Genomic DNA, 20468 nt, shown 5'->3' with positions numbered 1-20468 from the left:
AAGAAGCGCTATTTACTTTAGAATTAATAGGCTCAAGAGGTCACGCTGATTCATTCGTTTTATTTGAAACTTTCCAAATCTGTATCAAGGTGGTTTATAAACAAACAGGAATTGAAAGCCTTATCTATTAGATAGTCTATAAAAGTCTAAGGGTTCCAGGCCAATGATTTTAAAGTGTGTGTTAGCAGAATACAGTGAGGGTTAATTTTATATGTCAACATGACTAGGCCCAGATATCTGATCAAACATTATTCTAGGTATTTCTGTGAGGGTGTTTTTGGATGAGATTAACATAAGAGTGGGTAGACTGAGGAACACAGAATGCTATCCCTAATGTGGATGGGCCTTGTGTAATCAGTTGAAGGCTAACCTAAGAACATAAAGGCTAACCAACCCTCTTACCCCCACCTCCACCTCCCCTGAGTAAGAGAGAATTCCTCCTGCCTGCCTGCCTGCCTGCCTTGAATGGGGCATCAGTTTTTTCTGCCTTCAAATTCAAACTGAAACACTGACTCTTCCTGGGTGTAGAACCAGCTGACCTTCAGACCAGAACTACACATCAATCCTCCTGGGCCTCCAGCTTGCCAACCACAGATTCTGGAACTTATCAGCCTCCATAATCATATGAGCCAATTCCTTATAATAAATCTATATCTATATCTATACCTATGCCTATATATCTATATCATCTATAGCTATAGCTATATCTACATCTATATCCGTATCCATTATCTCTATCTCTATCTCCACACATATACATACTTTTGGTTCTGTCTCTCTGGAAAACTCTAACTCAAATACACTTGGAAGTTGTCACCATAAAACCAGGCAGAGTCTTGAGAGATATTCATAATTTAATCAGATCTCAATGTAATAGCCATAAGAATAGGTGGATAAGAAGACCATTAAAAAAAGAACAAAACCACACAGAAGAGAATGTTGCCGTAAACACAGTAATTAAATCTAATCAACCCATATGACTATGAGGGTGGGGGTTTGGGGCTTCTGCGAGTTTGTATAAGACTTAGGAATCCGCTTTGATGCAGTACACATGCTCTGCAAGACCACTTCATTTGAGGACACTTAACAGAGTCACTCACTGTAACAGGGGTGCAGTTTGGCTCTTAGGGTTCTGTGTTAGAACCTAGTCCTCATTCAGGCCTGGTGGTTCTCTGAGCCTCGAGAGATCTCAGCATGCTGAGAAGGCAAGTCCAACAGTTACAATGGAAGGGAATTCCCATGATGCGTAAAATGCCATTGATGGGTAAGCATCCTTTAGTCATGGTAAGACTTAGAAGTAAGAAGAGAAATATGTATGTAAGAAACAAACCCACGGTATCCAATAATTTTGCAGTTAAGAGTATACATTTAATGTTTTATCTACTTGTGATTTTAAGCCAATTAGAGTAACAGTAAATTGGAATTATCATTCCAATTTTTAATGTCATGTAAAAATGAGTTAGATTTGTAGTTTTAAGTTGGAATCTTATCAAATTTACATACAAATTTAAAACTTTAAAAGAACTTAACAATAATCATATTTCATACTTAGAAGTATTTAATTGATGAATTATTCAAGTATTCATGAGGATCTCATTTGTTAAGTCACACAAGCTAAAGTACCGCAAAGGAAATTAAATGTATTAAATTTAGAATTAAAGCTTTATTTAAAAATGTTTAACTACATTTGAAAATGAGACAAAATCATTAATCAAAGTTCCCTTAAGAGTCATTTTCAAAACTAGCTTGACTTACAAACAGGCTGATAAGGTTTGTAAGCTGAACTCAAAATTTTAAGTACAGCTATGATTTTGCTCATGTAACTTCAATGGTGGCACTGTCTAGTTTTGAAATCAAAGTAACCTCTGACTAGTCTTTTCTAGGCATAATTATTGTCCGCATTTGCCCTTGACAACAATCCTGCAAAGTCCCGTTTTGGAATTAGAGAAACAAGATGACTATTCTGGAGAACGAGCTCGGACCCAGCTCTCCAGGACCAGCAGCAAGGTAGACTTGGTGAGAAGTCAGCTGATCTCCTCCTGTCTAGGCTCTAGGTGCAGAGAGATCAGGAATCCTTCCCTCAGGATTAAAAGGTATAAAGGCAAAGAGCCAGAGAGCCACTACTTTCTGAGTGTCTTAGAAGAAGTCATTGACCAATAAGAAATCACCAAGTTAGAGAATGTCAATTTTTGTTATCTGGGGGTGCCATCAAGAGAAAGAAAAGTGAAGAGAAATAATTTGATACTCTTCTTTCTAACTGGAATTCAGAGAATTCCAGGAGCTCTTCGAAGGGAGCACACTGGCAAGCACAGTTCCTCTGTCCTCGTAGCTAAGTTTGTTTAGTGAAAATTTGAGAGTTAAAGCTAATCATCAGACATCGCTATGAAGGATCTTAGCGTAAATAGAGATCTTTCCCCTTTTCTGCAGCTCTTCAAGGAAGAAATAAACAAAACTAAAAGAGAAAAAGAAAGCAGAGAGTCACATTTTCCTGTAGCTAGTGAGTGGTTCAAGCTCTTACTGGGATTTTCCATCTTACCAGTGGGTCCACTTCCTTCTACCAGCAATTCAAAAGGAAATAAGGAATCAGGATTTTCAAAGACTTCGCTGTGGTTCAAGGATGGCGAGAGTATGTCAAAGTGACTTTGCCCAGGGAAGAGTGAGCATAAGTAAAATGTGACAAAGTTACTTTTTTGGATGTGAAGGAATTTTGACACCTAGAATCAGGCTCTTCTCAGGAAATCCATGAGAATCTCCTTATTGATTTCATGACGAACTTGCATCCCAAACGAAAACAAAAACAAGACAATGAAGGCCTGTAAGGGGAATGTTCTTTTTAACTCAAACTGAAATCTTTATTTTCTATGGATTTGTGACACTCTATATGTCCTAGGACAAACTATCCATCTTGGTCACAGATTTTTTATTCCTCAACAAGTTCTGCCAAAAAATAACGAGACAGTTCTGAGAATTAAAGAACTTGCTGAAAATCAGCAGCATTTACTCAATACAGCAACGGTGCCACCACCCAAATCGGTAATCACTCCTATTGTTTTTGGCATTAATAACTTTTCTCTAGGGGTGTCTGGGTGGCTCAGTCAGTAAAGGGTCTAACTGTTGATTTGGCTCAGGTCGTGATCTCACAGTTTGTGGGTTCCAGTCCCACATTGGGCTCTGAGCTTGCAGTGTTGTTTAGGGATTCTCTCTTTCCCTCTCCCTCTGCCCTTCCCCCACTTGCAAGTGCACCTGCGCTCTCTCTCTCTCTCTCTCTCTCTCTTTCGTAATAAATAAATAAGCATTAGAAAAACAATTTTCCTCTAAATAGCAGGTTGAGGTTAGGAATAATTTCTATTTGACTTGCCTATCTATTTTGCCCTAGGCAAAATAATCATTTTGGAATCAAACATTCAGTGTCACTCACACTGATTGAAAATGGCAATGCATTCTTTTTTCCTACTCTTGGTTCTAATCACTGGTAGATTGGCATGAACCAGCTGGAAAATGTGAATCACAAATATGTGTACTATTAGTGAGATACATGTATAATATACATGCAGTATATGCAAATATATATATGTAATATATGTGCAGTATGAACAAATATATTTGTTACCCTAGGTACTCTGAGGGTAGCTAATTTTGGACAGGTTCATTTTCTCTCTTCGGTTGTTGGATCTTAGACATGATAAGTGGGTATGATATCTGTATCTGATAAAAAAAAAAGGGGGGGTGCCCCAGAAACAAGGAACAGACTGAAAACAAAATAAAGTTTATTTATTTATTTATTTCAAGAGAGAGAGGTGGGGGGAGGGGCAGAACGAGAGGGAGAGAGAGAGAAGTCCGGGGAGGCTCTGCACTGCTAGAGTGCAGAGCCCGATGCGGGGCTTGATTTCACAAACCACGAGATCAAGACCTGAGCAGAAATCAGGAGTCAGCTGCTTAACAGGCTGAGCCACCCAGGTGCCCCGAAAGCAAACAAATAAAATGACCCAAAAGGGAATGTGCTCATCTCTAAGTGAGAAGACAACCAACACCTTTTTTCATTTTTTATTTTGGAATGACACACTTTTTCTTCCATTTCTAGAGCACTGCCGTGTTCTGAGTTCTGTGTTCAGGTGCAGAGACCCAGGGGCTGGTACAAGCGGCTGGCAGATGTATTCAGGTGCTACAATCCCAAGCTAAGGGGGGTTTTCACAGACGTGCACAGGAGCACTGCACAGGACGTGCACAGGAGGTCTGGCGGTGCGACGGGACTGCAGCCCCTCGGCAGGACAGTGGATTCATGAAAGATGTCTCATCTTTAAGAAATGTTCTCGAGGCCACAGTGATTGAAATCGGCTAGAGTAGAAGATAAATCCCCAAAACCTCCTTAAGCCTGTGGCAAGTTAATTACAAAAATGTCCTTAGTTGTGCCCTTCCCTGTATCCACACCCCTTGTAACTGGGCTTTGCCACCCCCTCCCCCTCAAGGAGGGGAGTCCATTTCCCCTCCTCCTGAATGTGAGCTACCCTTGTAGCTTGGCCAAAACCACAGCATGAGGCAGAAGTGACAGTGTCCCAGCCCAAACCCATGCCTCAATTCTGTGCCTGCTTCAACTCTCTCTCAGAACCTTGCCTCTACCATAGGAACAAAACTCGGCAGGTCTGTCGGATAATGAGGGACACAGGGACCAGCATGGCAGCCAGCCAATAGCCAAACAGGTAAGTGAGGCATCCTGGGACATCCAGTGCCCGGCTGACCAGCCAGCTGACCACTGAGGCAGGGGAGAGCTCATCAGAGACCAGCCAAGCCTGGGCCACCCTGGACCAAACTTATGAGGAATAATAAATTTTCATTATTGAAGCCACTGAGTTTTTGGGTGGTAAGTCATATAGCAATATCTAACTAATAAAACTCAGCCAACCAGTGTAAATACCAAGATGCCACCACTAAGTGGAGGCACCTTGTTTACTTACATGTATCCTACCACACACAACATGCAGAAGAATCTCCAAAAATTACTGATGGCCTGACACAGTATCCCCAAGAAGCAAGCAGTGATACCCTTCTTATGGAGAAAGTACATGGGTCCACAGATGCAGTGCTTCGGAGAGTACTTTTGGCTGCCTTGTAAGCACTCACATTCCAGAAGAACTTACTGCTCTCGGCTGAGAGCGCTCCTGCATATGTCTGTAGTCAATTAACTCGCCTTTTTTTTTCACTTCATTGAACTTAAAGAGCAGCCAGCGTCTGTTCAGAAGCCACACACCATGTTCCCTCCTGCCTACAACCGTAGCAATAAACCAGACAGCTTTCTGGTTCACTGTAAAAACTCTTTAGAGGAAGACAACATGGTAACAATAAAAACACCACCTACAGTGAGACATTCAGAACCTCATCACCAAGTCTCAAGTACACACATGAAATAAAAATCAGGACCCTCTACCCTGAGTAGATAGGAAACCAAAAATAACATGTTAACTGCCCAACCTCAGCCAGCCCTGGAGAAAACATGCTTTTTGATGTTGCACTGTGTCCTGGAGGGAAAAGGGCACTGGATTGGAAGTCAAGAGGTATATTACTGTCCTTGTTCTACCTTGTTCTAGAATAACTGTGGCCATGTCCCCTGGACACTTCAATACCAGATAACTGCTGAGGATCCTTCTAGTCCCATAAAATTTCACGCTCTCATCTTGCTATCTGAGCCCTTTGAGTTTATATCTGTGAACAAGTGTACAGAATTCGACATGATGTACCGGAAAGACCTCTGCACTGAGACTACTGAGTCCTACCCCTGCCGCCAGTGCATCAGTGGCCCTTAAGCAAGTTCTAGCTCTCTGCATGTCAGTTTTCCCAACTGTCAAATGGGTCATTCATTTGGACTAAATGATCTCTAAGGTCCTTTCCAGCTTAAAATGCCTGATTTAATAATCAGGCTCCAAGGTTATATGTTTCATAATTGATTTCTTTTTCTTTTTAATTAATTTATTTTAATGTTACAGTGATTTACTTGGAGAGAGAGAGAGAGAGAGAGAGAGAGAGAGAGAGAGAGAGAGAGAGAGAAAATTCCAGCAGGGGAGGGATAGAGAGAGAGGGAGTGAGAATCCCAAGCAGGTGCAGGGCTCGAATTCACAAACTGAGAGACTATGACCTGAGACGAAATCAAGAGTTGGACACTTAACCAACTGAGCCACCCAGGTGCCCCTGTTTTATAAATGATTTCTAAGAAGAGATTCTGACCAAGACTTAGGCACACAGAGTCTAAAAAATATTTAGGTAGTCGTTTCACAGAGCCAGAGGCAAGTCAGGCTTTTTGATTTCCGATAAGGAGGACCAGTGGGCTGTTATTTGTGGAAGTACTTCTGGTGCCAAGAAAAATGTCATCTTCTACCAAAACTAAGTGTATTCTATACCATGACAGTTGTGCAACATTTTGTTATGCCCCACAGTGTTCTAGGAAGCTTGGCAGGTACTATGGACCTAAAGTGGCCCAAGAGATGCCCTAGAACTAATGCTTCTGTGTCAAACTGAAACTCAAACACAAGGTCCTCCACACAGTCTTTGTAACACAAAGACAGAGAAGGTCAATTTTCGGGACCCAGCCACTTCCAAAAAGATAAGACAGACACACTCTGTGATAGAAGCTTTTCTAAGCATGGATCTGGGGAACGCCTGATGGATGTGTCACCAAGGTGTGACTGTATTCACTTGAACTCACTGTATTTCAAAAAGTGGAATGGAAAGCCAGCACCTTACAAGGTAGTAGTGTAACAATGACATATTGGAATATGCCATCATGGCCAGACTCTGGAGAAACTCTAACAGACAGAAAAGCTGTCTCTGTACATCTCCACCCCGTCATCTGCCATCTTATACTGCCTTTGATTGGGCTTCAGATGTGTTTTACGATACGGTTGGACTGCATTCCATTCTGGCTTTGGGATACCTTCTACCCATGTTCTTTAAGCAAACAAAAAGCTAACTTGTCCTTTACCCTAATGGACTTATCTCTACCTTTCTTTTGGTGGGCAACTGGAATAATGGATTAATCCCCTTGCTGTTGACTAGCTTTATGTGTTAGACATAACATACAATGCCCTAATCCCAAAAAATGGCTTCTGAAGGAATTCATAAAGGATGGGGAAATGAGGAAAAAAAAGACCTAATATCTTTAACATCATCAGTTATCAAAGCAATGCAAATTAAAACAACACAGTGCCATTTTTCATTTATCATATTGACAAAGAAGGTAACCCTCGATGCTGGTTAAGGGTGTCATGTGGCACACTAGAAATTGGTATAATACTTTCGAATTATGTACCAGGAAGCTTAAAAGTTCACATGCCCTTCAGCCCAGTATTCCTTTTAGGACTCAACCTTAAAATAATATCATAAATAAGGACAGAGATTGTTTAGTATGTCTGGAACACACTATGATCAACAGCACATATATTAACTACAAAACATACATCTAGGCAATAGCATTTTACGGAGTCATCAAAAATTATGTTTTTTGATATTATGTGAAACAATTTTAGGTAATATATAAATCTGTCATATGTGATATTTTCTCAAATGACTTATTTAAAAAACAAAACGGGGATAAAATGTTAATAGTGATCTTCCTAGATTAATACAGTGGAAGATGGTTTTAGTGCTTTTTTTAAACCTTTTTCTTTATTTGCCCATTTCAAAAGATAACGAGTACAAATTATTCTTAAGATCAGAAATAAAATTCCTTGAAAAATCATAACAAAACAAAGAAAGTTTTTAAAGGCCACGTGAGTCAGATCTTTAAGAGTCAAGCAGTCTGTTGAAGATCTGTCGATCTCAGGATGTGCGGCCTGACCTTCCCACTCAAATATCCAGAACAAGACCATGAGCATGAAAGTTGCTTCCACGACTTGGTGAGGCCGATGAGAGCAGCGGCCCTGAGCAAGGCACCCACCCCCCCTGCCTCCCACCCCTCATTGGAAGCAATTAGAGAAAATTAGCTCTCTACACGAGGAAGCCAACTACAAGCTTCGCCAGCAGGAACCACTGCAGGATGGAAAGCATGTCACAAGGCATGTTGAACCACTTATGGAAGGCGGATGGTAAATCTGGCCTAATGAAGACTGTATACACCCCTTCTGTTGGCTCCCAGCCAGTCAACTAGTTTAGTCTGGATCTAAGAGGAAAACAACACGCTCTTCATATTCAGAGTGGGAAGTCCTGAGTAGCTCTAAGTTAATGGCTTCTTTTGAAACTGACAAAGAGAAAGAGAGAAGGAGAGAGAAGGAGAGAGAGGGAGAGGAGGGAGGAAGGGAGGGAGGGAGAGAGAGAGAGAGAGAGAGAGAGAGAGAGAGAGAGAGAGAGAGAGGGAGAGAGAAAACTTACCATCCAGCCAAAGCCCTGGTCTGACATTGTGCAGATTGTACTCTGCCCACCAGGGGCACAAATACACCATCCTAATGGTGCCCTGTGCCCAGTTACATTCCATCTCAAGCTTTTCAAGACATTTAAAATCCCTATAGCCTTGATTATCGTTGAACAGCATCCAGTTAAAACTCGTGTCATCCAGTTCCTAGTGCACCAGCCTCTGAGAGTTGGGTAAGTTTTCAGAAAGGGGAGTTGTTCACTTAACTTTCACCTTCAAGCCTCAGAATATCCTTATACCAATACTCATAAGTACTCTCATATCTGAAAGTGATGACTTAAATGCTTCTTGGTCTTCTGTAAATGTACTCGTTTTAAACAAATTTTCTCATTGTGATAAAATACAGAGAACATAAAAGTTGACATCTTAACCATTTTTAAGTGTGAAGTTCAGCAGTATCAAAAACATTCACGTCTTTCTGTAACCATCACCACTAACCATCCTCAGAACTTTTCTATCTTCCCAAGCTGAACCGTCATACACATTAAACAATAATTCTGTGTTCTCCCTCACCGCAGCCCCTGAGAACCATCATTTTGCTTTCTGTCTCTATGCATTTACCTATCCTAGGTTCCTCATAGAAGTAGAATCACACTTTTGTGTCTGGCTTATTTCACTTAGCATAATGTTTTCAAGTTGAACCAAAATTTTGAGCTAACAAAATCTCTAAGCTGATAGGCTGTCACGTAAAATAATTCTTCCTTATTTCTAGTTTCTTGCACTTTCCTTTTCAAAAGTGTCTTTTGACCAGGGCTTCCTTTTGAACAGCCCAAGTCCTGGTAAATTGGACAGACTCTCTCACAGACTCTTTACACTGCCAATGGAAGTATCAGGCAGAATTTAGATAACCACTTGGTGGGGATATTGCAGAAGTTTGAATTAGATGAGCTTAAATCTCTCATTCTACTCTACAACCTGGTGACTTTTACAAATGCTTTTGTTTGTTCCTTCATTTATTCACCATAGGAATTTGTCAGCACTTACTGAGTACCTACCGCATGTAAATGATGGCTGTTGACACAATGTGGTGACTGATGATACTGACTTGGCTCCCAACTTCTGCAGCGGAATCAGGAACTTGGGCACTGCCCTAACAGACTGGCTTTTGCTCTCAATCAGCTGGCACTGGTGAGTAGACCCCGGGAGGACTGCCAGTTACCTCCATGCCCGAGTGGAGACTTTGGCTTCTGGTAGAGGTTCCTTAGTGGTGCTACTCTATATACTAGCCAGAAAAACATAGCAGGTTCAAATACCAATCTGGGTACTGAGAGTGCCTACTGAAAACTAGTATTGCCTAGAATATAATCTAGACATATCAAGCACTTTTGGAATTTGAATGGGAATGCACAAATGACTCTCCTGCCGCCGATTAACCCTGTGATCTTGGGCAAGTCACTTAAACTTCCTGAGCCTCAGTTTTCATCAATAAAATGGGATGAAAAATACCCATGCCACAGAACTCTTGTAGGAATAAAATGAGTTAGTGCATAACAAGTGACGTGCATGTGGCTTGGCACAGAGAAGGCATTGAAATACTAGGGCCCCTTGCAGAGCACCCCCCCCCCCCCAAAGCCACATGCAGCTCTGGAGTAGGTCAGCCCTATACCTGACCTGCAAGCACCAGAATAAAGTTGAAGCATCTCCTGGGCTTCTTTAAGTTTGATGGTTGGGGGCAGGGAGAGTGTGTTTCAGAAAGGCCATCATGTTAGCTTGAGGGAGAGAACTGCCACTTTATCCATCAGCATAATATATCTCAAAAGTGTAAAAAGAGGTTACATCCAAAGAAAACACAATCTCGCATGAGTTGGGAATAAGATCTGAGTATTTCTTTGGCTGGTGTTCATAATGGCACAAATCGGGACCTGGGAGTCTCAGGACCATTGACTTCAGGGGCCACCTGTGCAGTGGTGGGTGGCTGAGGGGCATGCCATGCAAGGAGGGACTCATATATCCCCAGGAAGCAGGGTGGAGTTTGGCAACCCACAGAGAGTGATCGTTGTCTGGGCAGAATCTACCCATGAAAGCACACAGAAGGGAGGCAGACTGTTCCAGTAAAGGGAAGGGAGTGGCGCTGAGTGGTCTATGAGGATGTGCCCACACACGGGATTCTTCCTGACCAAAGCCTATGGGTAGTTCGCACACGAAGTAGACAGAGCTGCAAATACTGACAGGCTTTCTGAGGATGGCAGGATGTTTGTCTCAAACATCCAAAAATGGAAATTATCTCACTAATTAGAAATGACGCCGTCCAGACTGTGCCTGGAACAGGTCCGGGTTTTCAAAAGTGAGCATGGGGGGGGAGGGTTCATTCTGGTTCCTAAGTTTAGATGCTTCAGGTGAGGCTCGAGTTGCATTTTAAACAGATGAACAAGAACTAATTCTTTTTGTTTTGCTGTGTTTTCTTGAATAATTGGGTGTCCTCAGTTTGTTCCTAAATATTTTTATCTTCTAGTTTTTTATTTTATTTAAAAAAAATTTTTTTTAACGTTTATTTATTTTTGAGACAGAGACAGAGCATGAGCGGGGGAGGGTCAGAGAGAGGGAGACACAGAATCTGAAACAGGATCCAGGCTCTGAGCTGTCAGCACAGAGCCCGACGCGGGGCTTGAACTCACAGACCGCGAGATCATGACCTGAGCCGAAGTCGGCCGCTTAACCGACTGAGCCACCCAGGTGCCCCGTCTTCTAGTTTTTTATTAATTCTTTTTGCCCTAACAATTTAATAGCCAAGCTCTTGCTTAGGAATCATTTTTGTCTATTAGAACATTTGCCTCCCTTATTGCTATAATGGGGAAGGTTCATAAATTCACTATTCTCAATTATTTCATGCCATGATATATTAATCCAGGCCCTCTGTGGAGCAGATCCTAAAATGGGATAAAATGTGCAAGGATTTTATTAGGGAAAACGTCTTCCGAGAAAATCGGGAGGGAGCTGAGAAAGATGGGGAGAGCCTTCAGTCTGGCAAGAGTGGAGGGGAGAGGGGAGGGAGGAGGTTAGGCCAAAGTGTCTTAGATGCTGTGCTGTGGAAGCAGGTCTTGGCAAGGGTGTTGGGGAATCATGGAGCCAAAGCTGACCTTCAGGGGAATCCCTATTCTCCCCAGAAGGAGCTGCCCTAGTAGCCATGCCATGCGCAGTCACTGGCTGGGAGCAGCCTGTGGGAAGGAGGATGATGGCTCAGTGCACATGTCTGACAAAGCCCAGGGCACAACACTTGGGGTCTTTGGTGGATTACATTTCCTACAGTTGGGAGTTCTTAGGGTTACTGGAGTAGGAGGGTTTCTCAAATTTGGCCCCACTGACATTTAGTAATGAATAACCCTTTGTTGTGGGGACTGTCCTGTGCAGGGAGGATGTTTAACAGCATTCCTGGCCCCTACCTGCTGGACACGAGTAGCACCTTCCCGAGTCTGGACAATCAAAATGTCTACAAATATTGCCAAATGTCCCATAAGCGTCAAAATCATTCCTAGTTGAGAAACACTACACTAGGACAATTTGAATACATTTTGGAAGATTCCTCGGGAAAATTATAAAACCAGTGGGCGGGGTAAAAATATAAATGTTTTGAATTATACATAATGATTATTAAGAAAAATAACTCAGCTGGGGAATTCAAAGTGAGCAAGACTACCCCAGCATAATGATACACCACCGGCTGGATATTAGTTTCTATCCCCAATGAAGTTTCTTTTCCTGAGATGAACTTACAGTCCAGCGTCGTGCCCTAAATTTAAAGACACACAAATAAAGTTTCAAAAATTAAATGGGTACTGTTTTAGTCTAATGTGCCACATTGTGATGCAACACAAGTCACGCTGGCTTATTTTGGAGATGGACAAAAATACCTCACCTGCAATAGCGAATGCACATTACAGGGACACCAGGGGATGACTTCATATTTAATTCACTAGTAACACGCACGTCGGGAATAGAAATCAAATTCAGGAATGAGGCAGCTGAGATCCCAGAAGCAAGCATCTCAGACTTGGTTTCACCAAGTCATCGAAGACCCTTTGACCCGCGGATTCTGCTGGGCCACAGGTTAACTAACACCTGATGTGAGCTTCAACCTGGACGGCAGGGCCGATCCCCACATTCGCATGAAGCAGCGGCCGGGTGTGACTGTTCCTCCCCAGCATGAACCGGGTCCCAACAGGGCTCCGTCTCACCTGGACCACTCCAATCACCAGTCCCTCCACCCCCCAGGTCTACCACTTCCTCCCTAGCCCCATTTTCCACATGGCAGCCAGAGCGGCTCCTTTGAAACTGGTCAGACCCCACTTCCCTTTATTTAAAAGCTTCTGAGACTTCCCATTTCCTTCCACTCAAGACACAATTCTCACTGTGGCCAAGATGGCCCACGTCCTTGCTACCCAGAGCCCGGTGAGGAGACCAGCGGTGTCAAGGACGTCACCTGGGAGTGTGTTAGAAATCATCTCTGGGCCTGCCCCAGACCTACCGAATTGGGGTCTTCACTTTAACAAGGTCCTTGGAGGATTTGTACAAACGGTAGAGTCTGAGAAGCTCAATCCTCATGCTCTGACCTGAGGTTATTTCTCTCACTTCCTCTCCCTCCCCTCTCCCCTTGCTCCCTCTTCTGCAGCTAGTTGGGGCTCCTGGAGACATTTCGACCTGCCAACCATGATCCAGCCCCAGGCTTCTGTTCTTCCAGTCACCGTCTCACTTCTTTCAGGTGCCTGCTCTAATGTCACCTCAGTCGGAAGGCTTTCCTGGCCACAGTAGGTAAGGCCCTCCTGAGCTCCCAGCCCTGTTCTGCCCAGGCCCCTCCCCATCCATGCAACCTGCCTTATTTTAATTCAGGGCATGCATCTCCACCTGCCATGTTATATAGTATATATATAGTGGTATATCTTCTTATTGTCTGTCTCTGGGTCCATGAGAGCAGGGACTTGACACGTATTTTGCTCACTGTTGGATCCCCAGACCCCAGAGCAGTGCTTCCCACCCAATAGGTTGTTAACAAAGAATTGCTGACTGAACAGGTGACTGAATCGTGCAATCTCATGGGACAGAACACCTGGAGACGGAGAAGCTGCCACAGGAGCACAGAGCCTGGCTTCTTCTGATCACCTCACACGATCTAGCGCGGCCACCTTGTCAGACATCGTGCGACGCTCTCTTCAAACCGCCCAGAGATGGGCCAAAGGCAAGTATCTGGCTGTGGGGCAGATTTTCTTCTCAGCAGAGGATAATAAGCCAGATCAAGCAGAGGATATGGGAACAAAGCGCGGGGCTGCCGTCCCCCTTCTGGCACATGGAAGAATCAGGCTGTGAGTTTCATTTACACGATGTTTCTCTGGAGAGAGAAATGGCCAAAGTTTCCAAAGTGTACGTGATTTTCTTTTTTCCAGGGAAAGATTAATCTTTACTTCTTCTAAAAAGCAACCTGTTTATACATTTGCTGGAGGATGTGCCTGGAAAAAAATTAAAATAGGAGAACTTGATTTGACACATCTGGAGCAGACGGGCATGTTTTGTTTGGCTTCCTGAAGATGTTTAAATTGGGGTTAAGATGGGGAAGATGGTAAAACTGTGCGAAGACTCAGGTGGCTGGGAAAAGACCAGCGTGGAATGTGAAAAAAGGAGCGGAATAAAATGTAGCAGGCTGAATCATGAAAACTCTTCCGCTTTCTTGCCCTGTCAAAGCTCTGTTTTGAATGTTAATGGAAAGAAAGGAAACAAAGACATAAGGACAGACTCTGAGCGTTTAGGGTTGAAGAACACTTTGTGTTTAAGAACATTTTGCTCAAATCTATTCTTGGGTCTCCCGAAAGCTAAAAAATAGAGCCTGAAGTATCTTTAGAGAGGAGAAAAGCTTCTCCTACCCACCCTATACGCACCTCAACCTCTTAGTTTTAAGGAAAACTCTTCCCAGGAACCATGGGTGGGTTGAGGATAGAGCCAGCTGACAGAGGAAGCTGTAAATGGGGTCGAGACAAAACAGATGTGAAAGTTTGGGAGCTACACGGAAAAGAGCTGTACGGAGATGAGAGAGCGTAGGAACCAGCAAGATGCTCTTGGATCGCACGCATGTTTTTAGTTGCCGAAGCACAAAGAGATTATCTAGTGACCCTTGTCATCATCTTTATTCAGGTTTCCTGCTTGGGATTGATTTTCTTCTTCCCCTGTCCCCCGCCCCCGCTTGTCAGTCCTATAAACAAATTATAAGCATTTGGGGTTCAGCCACAAGGGATATTTGTAAAAAAGAAAACAAAGACATTAATCCTGCCAGTTTTGGAGGAACAATGCTTAATTTTCACGCACAGAGTTATCAGGACTGGGCATTGTTCTGCAGACAGGAGATCACTGTGGATAGAAACCGTGGACTACCTTTCACATATTAAAGAAATGCCAATGGAAATGAGTTTACTAGCCAACAAATCCCACATAATTCTGTAACTTTGAAAAACATCAGTCTTTAAGGTTTTTTTTTTCTCCCTCATTTCAGGTTCCCAACCTACCACAATCTACTTAAAAAGCAATGTTCTCAGTATTACCAATTTTTAGGAATAAAGTGTAATGATTAGGAATTCTAAATCAATTGACATTGCATTTCAAGATGCTGCTTCTAAAAAATGTATCCAGTGACTCGAGCCCTGCGTCGGGCTCTGTGCTGACAGCTCAGAGCCTGGAGCCTGCTTTGGATTCTGTGTCTCCTTCTCTCTCTGGCCCTCTCCTGCTCATATGCTCTCTCACTCTCTCTCTCTCTCTCTCAAAAACAAGTAAACATTAAAAAAAATTTAGTTAACACCAACTAAATAAAAGTGACAGAACAGTTCTCTGCAATTGTTCAGGAATACTGCATACCCAACCCCCGACCTTAAACTCTACCTTCCACTTTTTTTTTTTCCACTATTAAATGATTGTTTGGTAACAGCAGGTAAGAATAAAGAAGTCATGGTGGTTTACAAATAAAGTAAATAGTACCTTCATGTCTTTCTTTGGAAGATATCCTGGCATTTTTGTTCTTTTCTGATTGTTTTTTGTGCCAGAAAAAATAACTGCACGTATTCCAAAAGTCAGGAGGGGGTTGGGAATCTCAGAGCATTTCTAAATTGCTTCCAAACACTTTAAATGATGAGTTTTTAGACTCGAAAAGACAGAAAGAAAAACAAACCTAAATCTGCCCCACAACCACAAAGCACATGTGCAACTCATAGCAAAGGATGTGTGCATGAATATATGAGGGTAGAATTTGGCCACCACCAGGCTGATAACACGCTTAATCAAATGGCTCATCATTCTGCCTCGACGCATTTTCTCTTCGGACTTCGGCAAATTTATGGAGAAATGAACACAAATTCAGCCAACTAATCCTGGACGCCATCAGCAGGTTCATTATTTTGTCAATCAAAATGCAACTCGTCAGCCCTCTGAACTTCAAAAAATATTTCTTTCAATTGCAAGTGTGCTTATCAATGTTTTCTTCCACCAGATAATTGGATAACAGTCCCAATAGGTGTTTCTGGTTTGGGTGAAGGAAGCACTGATTTATTTTACTGGGAACCATGAATATTTTGGTACAGATCTCTAAGATAACAGAGTTAGCCTGTGAACCACAGCCCAAAAGGTGTATTGACATTTTGATCAATAATGCATGACCCCCTGGGACACAGAGGCAGGGTCAGTAATAGGCCACTTTTGAGGTAGGAATCTGTCTTCAGTGAATGCTCATGGCATTCATTGTTCACTCTCTAGGCCCCACGCCTCCAGCAGCCCAGCACCCCCCTCTGTGTCTACTACAACATTCTAAACTAAATGTGTTCTGAGTCGTCTCCTTCCACCAACCTCAAATGGAAAATTACCTGTGTGTGCATCATTCCCTCAGGGTCCTACTTTCTGTTAATGGCCAATGTAATAGATCCTACCAAAGATCTATTACTGGCTCATATTTAGTTAATAGGTCCCTAACCCAGGAAAAATTACGGTTTAATGTTAGAAGCTTGAAAACTCAATGCTCTAACCTGCATCAATGAAGAGATGAAGTTTCTTGCTGATGCTGACTCACCAAGGCAGGCTGGTGGAAAAAAAATAGCTCTTTGCACAGTAATGGGGGGGGGGGGGGAGGAAAGCCCAGTCATTGCCTGGACTGCTCCTGTGCCCAGTTAATTTTCTAGAAGGATGCCATGCTGTGTGTCTGGAGCCTGATCTGAAAAGGCATGCCGGGCACTGTCTCACACTCCTAGAGCTGAGGTTGGTTTCAGGAAGTTCCTATGGCCCCAGGAACACGAGTATAGGCAAGAGGTCACACACAGAGACGTACGCTGACCAATTCCCTAATCCAAGGTGGCTCTCAGGGCTTAGGCGCAGACCCGGTGGTGAGTCCACTCAAAGGTCCATAGTGCAGAAGACGCTTCTGCAAGAGAAGCCGTGCTGTTGACGTACCCATGCCGTGGGGATTCACGAGGCTCGTCCTTGCCCGTGCGAAATTCCAGCAAATCAAGGACCATTGGTTCACATTTAAACGAAAGACTGAAAGACTTGCAATGAATGTAATAACGTGTTTTATTAGGAGTTTTTATGTGGGAGCAAAAGGAGTGTTTCCTCCTAATAAAGAATTTAGCCCACTTTGGGGATTTGTGTAGTGGTTCGTACCCAGTCTCTGCTCTTCTGTATCTGCCCCTCATCTGTGAATCTCCCTATCATTAGGCGATGAACCAAATCCTCATACATCCACTTCTGAAACCACACGTAAAGAATTTATTGTTAATCGTGTTTGAAGATGCTTGATGAAGCTAGTCCTAAGTAGACAGGGTTTGATATAAAACTTAAATCTCTTCTTTCTCTTTTGCTCTACTTTTCCGACTTTTAGGAAGACTATTTCAGCCTATGGCACACATACAGTTCCATATAATTTCATACAGTTGCTGGCAAGTTTTCTGATTTAGGAGACCTAGGGCTGGGACAGGGCTAAAAAGATAAAGACAAAAAGGTGAGATTCTAAGGAGAGGTAGAAAGGGAAAGAGAGTTAAGTAAAAGGGGCAAAGAAGCTCCAGAACACATTTCACCTAATTTATATTTTGCTAGAACTGGCCTTACCCTCAAATACATAGACCTGCAATAGCTGTCACTGTGCAAGGGTACAAGGTACCTTGTACAAGGTACAGGGACATAAAATTACAGGTGGTGATGAGAGCCAGAATATGTTTGACAAGGATCTAGAAAAAAGAGAGAAAACGGATCTGTAGCATTTGTAGTTTGATTCCTTGCATTTGCCAGTTTCTGTGGCATAAATGTGTCCAACGTGGCCAATTGCGGGCTACCAAAGGGACGTCCCTGGACGTGTGTTAGGAAGAGACATTATATACCGGGCATGTGCAAGCCGGTGTAAGCCAGTTCTCCCTTACTGCTGAGGACCTAAGTTAAGTTGGACCTTCATGCTGTGATTGGTAAACCCAAAGACACAGTACAGGGCATTTCAAGGCAACATGCTGAAACAGCACGCTATCACACTGATTAAATACGCGTTCAAACAATGTCTCCTTTTTGCAGACGAGATTTTGTATTTCCCTATTTTTGTCTCACAAGTATTCCCGTGACTTGGTATCATCTTCAGGTGTGGTCATGTCCCAATTTTAAATAGCTTATTTATTTTTTATTTCGTTAAGTGAAAAAAATCCCCATGATTGGGGCGCCTGGGTGGCGCAGTCGGTTAAGCGTCCGACTTCAGCCAGGTCATGATCTCGCGGTCCGTGAGTTCGAGCCCCGCGTCAGGCTCTGGCCTGATGGCTCAGAGCCTGGAGCCTGTTTCCGATTCTGTGTCTCCCTCTCTCTCTGCCCCTCCCCCGTTCATGCTCTGTCTCTCTCTGTCCCAAAAATAAATAAATGTTGAAAAAAAAAATTAAAAAAAAAATCCCCATGATATAAGACTGAGAAGTTTAGATTAAATATGTAAACTGAGGAGTCCATAATGATGCTGCTTGTATTGCCTGTAATTCATGCATGATTCCACAGCATCTCTGCTCAGAGCCTCGATGGCCCTTCCTGATGGCTTAGACAATTATTATTACTTTTTATTTCTAATCCTTCATGACTCCATACTGCACAATATTAACAGAGGAGTCTAACAAAATCTGTTATGACCTAAAATATGCTGGACATGCAAAGCAGATCAGTTAGCATTCCTACTTACATACAACCTTGTCTTTATATTACTCCGATGCCTCCATAGTACATTAAAATGTTCAGAATCACAGTAGCACTTATCATAATGAATTTGGTGTTTATCATGAGTATTCATAAAATATTTCAATATTGTCACGTGTGGGTATGCATGTATGAAAAACAGGTATTAAATTCCCTTACAAGCTTTAAATGCTAACAACTTCTGAGAGAGAAAGGAACAAGCACTCTGTATATAAATTACATCGCAATCATTTTTGGTTCACATGCTATTAAGGCCATTGTCATTATATTGCTCCTGGAGCAACAGATGAACTTTGTTGTTAAAAACTTCATTATGAGTAAGAGAAGTAATAAGAGGTCCTCAACAAATATTTGTTTTTTGCTTAACTGCTTGAATTAATGAACCAATGAATTACTTAATGCCTTGATAGAAAATTTCCTTTTTTTTATTAAAATTTTTTTTTATTAATATTTATTCATTTTAGAGAGAGCTCGAGTAGGGGGAAGGCAGAGAGAAAAGGAGACACAGAGTCCAAAGTAGGCTCCAGGCTCTGAGCTGTCAGCACAGAGCCCGACTCAGGGCTCGGACCCACGAGTGTAAGATCATGACCTGAGCCAAAGTCAGACACTTAACCGACTGAGCCACCCAGGCACCCCAAGAATTTCCTTCTTTTGCTTCCCATTGGCATGACAGACCATGTATGGCATTATGATCCCACTAAGTTAGCTCTTTTGCTTTTTCCTACTAGCATTTCACTTCAAAAAATTAGGGTGACTTTACCCAGAGAGTGTCTCTCCCTTCCCAGGTGACCTGGTTGCAGAAATTCCAGCATGGAAGTTGTCATTCCCATTGGGTCTTGGCTCAAGGAGGAATAGGACAGTGGCTATGCCATCATTATTCCACATGGACCTGGAAGCTCCATGTTGCAGGGAGATAAAACGTGAGACCACAAGCAGGTCAAAAGCATTGCCTTTAGGAAAATAGCCACCGACAGGCAGCACTGGAGCCTTGGAGCCTTGACCTTAGCTTCTAGAATTTAGAACTATTTTATTATCTCTAGCACTGGTCAGCCAATTAAAAAATATGACTTTACGCTCCTTTATTTCTACACCGAGTCTTTTTAAACTTGACAATCAATATATTTATAAGAAGATACGAAATGATTATTTGACAAGGTATTTAAAAGACATCAGTGTCTATCACACTATGCTACTAATGGGCACATATAATAAATATTTGGGAGATGAAGGAAGAAGGGAAAGAAACAAGGTAGAAATGGAGGAAGGGAGGAAATAATAAATTAATATGTGATTTTATTCTTAAGTTTCTCAAGTAAATTGGGTAATGAATACTGTTCTATAAGCTAAGTCAGTCTCCAAGCTTTATAGACTATTTCCTCAAACTTGTAGATTAGACCTGTCCTATAGTCTAATGCCTCCATACCCTGAGGGATGGGGATGTGTCTTACCCCTCCTTGGCATGAACACTTTAGGGCCCTGCACAGAGCTGGTCAAATCACAGACTTCAAAAAGACTTGAAAAGGGGCGCCTGGGTGGCGCAGTCGGTTAAGCGTCCGACTTCAGCCAGGTCACGATCTCACGGTACGTGAGTTCGAGCCCCGCGTCAGGCTCTGGGCTGATGGCTCAGAGCCTGGAGCCTGTTTCCGATTCTGTGTCTCCCTCTCTCTCTGCCCCTCCCCCGTTCATGCTCTGTCTCTCTCTGTCCCAAAAATAAATAAACGTTGAAAAAAAAAAAAAAGACTTGAAGGGTGCATTACTGATCCCTAATACCACAAACTAAAATCCAAGGCAGAATGTGTGGAGACATTGCAGAAGGAAATGCCCTGAGAAGTCTTGAGACAGTGTTGAGGATTGGCCTTTAAGGAACTATCCCATATAAAGTTTTGTTTAGTAAAAATGTTTT

The 20468-nt window shown here is 42.7% G+C and overlaps 1 protein-coding gene and 1 long non-coding RNA gene across 7 annotated transcripts in view; one reads left to right on the top strand and one right to left on the bottom strand.

Annotated features, from left to right (window-relative positions):
• NRG1 (neuregulin 1) overlaps nt 1–20468 on the bottom strand; it is a 1130312-nt gene that overhangs the window by 455585 nt on the left and 654259 nt on the right. The gene's annotated exons all lie outside the window — the stretch shown is intronic.
• On the top strand, nt 9366–13736 carry LOC147581535 (uncharacterized). Its single transcript, XR_015250009.1, has 3 exons — nt 9366–9523; nt 13002–13141; nt 13402–13736. It is a non-coding gene; the product is annotated as an uncharacterized LOC147581535 (long non-coding RNA).

The sequence above is a fragment of the Puma concolor genome, chromosome B1 (assembly GCF_028749965.1).
Source record: "Puma concolor isolate L17-30 chromosome B1, mPumCon1.1.hap2, whole genome shotgun sequence".
In the NCBI taxonomy this organism is placed as follows: Eukaryota; Metazoa; Chordata; class Mammalia; order Carnivora; family Felidae; genus Puma; species Puma concolor.
This window is presented reverse-complemented; position numbering and strand designations above follow the sequence as displayed.